Raw genomic sequence first — 5000 nt, 5'->3', positions numbered from 1 at the left:
CGGCAGGCTGTCTATCATACAGAGGGAGGGAGGTGGGGGGTTTAGAGCACTGGGCCAAAGGAAAACCATCCACATCATATGTGTGTGATTCCACCGTGTATCGCTTAAGAGAGAATTCGAAAGTTAGCACCCAGTATGTTAAATAGAAACACCGGTAGTTCATCTCCTCTCCTCTCCTCTCCTCTCCTCTCCTCTCCTCTCCTCTCCTCTCCTCTCCTCTCCTCTCCTCTCCTCTCCTCTCCCTCTCCTCTCTCCTCTCCCTCTCCTCTCCTCTCCTCCTCTCTCATGTCCTCCCCCTCTCTTCTCCTCCTCTCTCTCCTCTCCTCTCCTCTCCTCTCCTCTCCTCTCCTCTCCCTCTCCTCTCTCTCCTCTCCTCTCCTCTCCCTCTCCTCTCCTCTCCTCTCCTCTCCTCTCCTCTCCTCTCCTCTCCTCTCCTCTCCTCTCCTCTCCTCTCCTCTCCTCTCCTCTCCTCTCCTCTCTTCTCTCCTCCAGTGTAAAATCATCCTGTACTCATAGCAGGTGCGTAGGGAGGTCTGCTGTCCGAGGTCTCAGTGACGGGTGGAATTTTTCCCCCTCTCCATGATCTATAGGCCTGTCCTACGAGACGCAGGGAAGCACAGTTTATTGCATTCAAACTCACAGCAGAGACAAAGACCAAAGTTGGTTTGACTGAACAGCCCAGCGGTGCGATTTCACCCCAAAATAACTGCTGACGAGGGATAGTAATTTTTCCAAGTGTGATATAAGGAAGAGCCAGGGGGGAGATCATAATGGAAAATACGTGTAAAATAATTGTGGAATTGCTTTTGAAAAATGAGCGCTCAGATGAAAGCCTAATATAGATCTATGTGCAGTCCCCTGTAGCTCAGTTGGTAGAGCATGGTTCGTTTCCCACAGGGGGCCAGTATGAAAATGTATGCACTCACTAACCTTAAGTCGCTCTGGATAAGAGCGTCTGCTAAATGACTAAAATGTAAAATGTGATGCTGTGACACTAGTCTACCGCAGTATAAGAAGCAAATGAAAAAATATCTTGCTGCACAGTTAGATAACTTTATCATTAGCTATATGAAAGCTAATTTCTTGCAACAAAAATATATTGTGTTGTTGTAAATACATTTAAATGATGCTCAGTTTAGCTTCCCTTATCGTAAAACGCTGTATACTTACAGTACAACATGCAGGTGTGCTATACAACATTGTTATATTTCAAGGTTGAATTATGAAAAATTGCTCTTTGGCCATTTTTTTCCACTGATGGATACAACAACCATCACTTCAGATGAAAGTATATCCGCTCCTCACTCCTCCATTTTAAAAGGGGGGCCTTAATGGTGATTGTTGTCTCGTGGTTCCGCTTGAACGCTCTGATTCCGAGGATCATCTCAACTGAAACCCACTTCCTCTGACTGCAGCCCCCCTGCCTTCCTCTGTCTGACTGGCCCTCCTGCCTTCCTCTCTCTGACTGGCCCTCTACCCCTCTCTCTCTGACTGGCCCTCCTGCCTTCCTCTGTCTGACTGGCCCTCTACCCCTCTCTCTCTGACTGGCCCTCCTGCCTTCCTCTGTCTGACTGGCCCTCTACCCCTCTCTCTCTGACTGGCCCTCCTGCCTTCCTCTGTCTGACTGGCCCTCTACCCCTCTCTCTCTCTGACTGGCCCTCCTGCCTTCCTCTGTCTGACTGGCCCTCCTGCCTTCCTCTGTCTGACTGGCCCTCTACCCCTCTCTCTCTCTGACTGCAGCCTCCTGCCTTCCTCTGTCTGACTGGCCCTCTACCCCTCTCTCTCTGACTGCAGCCTCCTGCCTTCCTCTGTCTGACTGGCCCTCTACCCCTCTCTCTCTGACTGCAGCCTCCTGCCTTCCTCTGTCTGACTGGCCCTCTACCCCTCTCTCTCTGACTGCAGCCTCCTGCCTTCCTCTGTCTGACTGGCCCTCTACCCCTCTCTCTCTGACTGCAGCCTCCTGCCTTCCTCTGTCTGACTGGCCCTCTACCCCTCTCTCTCTGACTGCAGCCTTTTGCCTTCCTCTGTCTGACTGGCCCTCTACCCCTCTCTCTCTGACTGGCCCTCCTGCCTTCCTCTGTCTGACTGGCCCTCTACCCCTCTCTCTCTGACTGCAGCCTCCTGCCTCTCTCCTCTAGCTGGTATTGCCTCCTCTATGGATGATGCTGGGGCAGCCCCCCCTGTCTCTCTCGCTATCTCTCTCTCACTATCTCTCTCTCTCGCTATCTCTCTCTCACTATCGCTCGCTCTCTGTCTCTCTCTCTCTCTCTGACTGGTACTCTCTGGCCTCACAGCAGGCCTGTCCTCTTGTCCTTGCCCTCCCACCTCTCCTCCCAGCTCCCCGGTCAGTGAGCGCAGCGCGGCTCATTTCAGGCCCCACCTGAGTCACATCTAGCCTTTTGACCCCAGCTCTGTAGCGCTGAAAGGCGGGGGAATTGGAACATGGAGAGACTCGATTCCCCGCTGACCGCTGAACAAAAAGCTGCCAAGCACCAGAGGACTGAGACCTGGCCGGGTGATAGGCACTAGAACTCACTCACCTCACACACACACACACATGCACAGACCGACTCGCACGATCATGCTTGCACACACACACACACACACACACACACACAAACATCACACCCCCCTCGGCAGCCAGCTTCAGCCCATTGTGTGTGTGTGTGTGTGTCAGGTTGAATCTACACAGACCCACACCTCTTATTAATAATGAATCCACACATCCTTGAAACACTCCACCTGCCTGCCCTGTGGGAGGGCGAGAGGTGCCTGTGTGTTCATGTGTGAGGGTGGTTGGGAGGCAGGAGAATGGTTGCTGAGGTGATAACAGTGTATTAACTGGAGCCGGTCTTAGACTCTCCTCTCATTCCAAGCCACTCCTATATATCCTCTGAGCCACTCCTATATATCCTCTGAGCCACTCCTATATTTCCTCTGAGCCACTCCTATATTTCCTCTGAGCCACTCCTATATTTCCTCTGAGCCACTCCTATATTTCCTCTGAGCCACTCCTATATTTCCTCTGAGCCACTCCTATATTTCCTCTGAGCCACTCCTATATTTCCTCTGAGCCACTCCTATATTTCCTCTGAGCCACTCCTATATTTCCTCCGAGCCACTCCTATATTTCCTCCGAGCCACTCCTATATTTCCTCTGAGCCACTCCTATATTTCCTCTGAGCCACTCCTATATTTCCTCTGAGCCACTCCTATATTTCCTCTGAGCCACTCCTATATTTCCTCTGAGCCACTCCTATATTTCCTCTGAGCCACTCCTATATTTCCTCTGAGCCACTCCTATATTTCCTCCGAGCCACTCCTATATTTCCTCCGAGCCACTCCTATATTTCCTCTGAGCCACTCCTATATTTCTTCTGAGCCACTCCTATATTTCCTCTGAGCCACTCCTATATTTCCTCCGAGCCACTCCTATATTTCCTCCGAGCCACTCCTATATTTCCTCTGAGCCACTCCTATATTTCCTCTGAAGCCACTCCTATATTTCCTCTGAGGCACTCCTATATTTCCTCTGAGCCACTCCTATATTTCCTCTGAGCCACTCCTATATTTCCTCTGAGCCACTCCTATATTTCCTCTGAGCCACTCCTATATTTCCTCTGGAGCCACTCCTATATTTCCTCTGAGCCACTCCTATATTTCCTCTGAGCCACTCCTATATTTCCTCTGAGCCACTCCTATATTTCCTCTGAGCCACTCCTATATTTCCTCTGAGCTAAGAACTTCAGTGCCAACTCTTAACTGGTTTAGACTGTCCTCCTCTGAGAAACCTGGAGCTGGTCTGTCTCTCTCCCCCCTGTCTTTGAGGTGGGAACCCCTGTTCCACCCCATCACCGCTCAACCCTGTCTCATCCTGCAGGGAGGGGCTGTGCTGTGGGAGCTGGATTACAGGGCCCAGCAGGTCTCTGGGGCCCGGTTCAGCGGAGGGGAGGATGGGTGGAGGGAAGGATGGATGACCAGGTGATTAAAATACGCCGCAGGCGAGCCTCCTTGGTGAAGCTGCTTTGCTTTAGTAATCTGCTTGTGCTCCTTCACACCTCCTCACAACCCATCCTTCCATTGGTTACGTTGCTCGAGGCCGGACAAGCTCAATATCAAGCACAGCTGAAAATAAACAAATACTATTTAACTTAGTGACTCTGATGGAAGGATGGGTTGGGTCCAGACTAGTAAATACTATTTAACTCCTTACTGACTCTGATGGAAGGATGGGTTGGGTCCAGACTAGTAAATACTATTTAACTCCTTACTGACTCTGATGGAAGGATGGGTTGGGTCCAGACTAGTAACTACTATTTAACTCCTTACTGACTCTGATGGAAGGATGGGTTGGGTCCAGACTAGTAACTACTATTTAACTCCTTAGTGACGGAGGGAGGAAGGACGGAGGGAGAGAGGAAGGGAGGGAGGAGGGACAGAGGGAGGGAGGAGGGGGGGGTGGGGGTGGAGGCAGGAAGAACTACAGGGAGGAATAAAAAGAGGAGTGCCTGGATGGGCCAGTCCCACTCCAGGGGTTAACAAGGTGGAAGCCATGTGTCACAGCTGTCACGGCCCTTTGACCTTGGAGGCGGCAGAGCAGGAGGGAATGATAGAGGCCTCTAGTACCCAAAAGTTGTTTTAGCATGGGCAGCGCCATTGAGGACTTTTACAATTGTTAAGTAGTTAACTAGGTGGGAACACATAACTCCATCCAGGTCATCGGGAGGGATCAGCCAATTAATTAACATTACATAACTCCATCCAGGTCATCAGGAGGGATCAGCCAATTAATTAACATTACATAACTCCATCCAGGTCATCGGGAGGGATCAGCCAATTAATTAACATTACATAACTCCATCCAGGTCATCAGGAGGGATCAGCCAATTAATTAACATTACATAACTCCATCCAGGTCATCAGGAGGGATCAGCCAATTAATTAACATGACATTACTCCATCCAGGTCATCAGGAGGGATCAGCCAATTAATTAACATTA

The 5000-nt window shown here is 50.5% G+C and overlaps 1 pseudogene; it reads left to right on the top strand.

Moving 5' to 3' along the window:
- LOC121574507 overlaps positions 1-5000 on the top strand; it is a 501964-nt pseudogene that overhangs the window by 179838 nt on the left and 317126 nt on the right.

This window comes from Coregonus clupeaformis, chromosome 9, assembly GCF_020615455.1.
Source record: "Coregonus clupeaformis isolate EN_2021a chromosome 9, ASM2061545v1, whole genome shotgun sequence".
Classification (NCBI taxonomy): Eukaryota; Metazoa; Chordata; class Actinopteri; order Salmoniformes; family Salmonidae; genus Coregonus; species Coregonus clupeaformis.
This window is presented reverse-complemented; position numbering and strand designations above follow the sequence as displayed.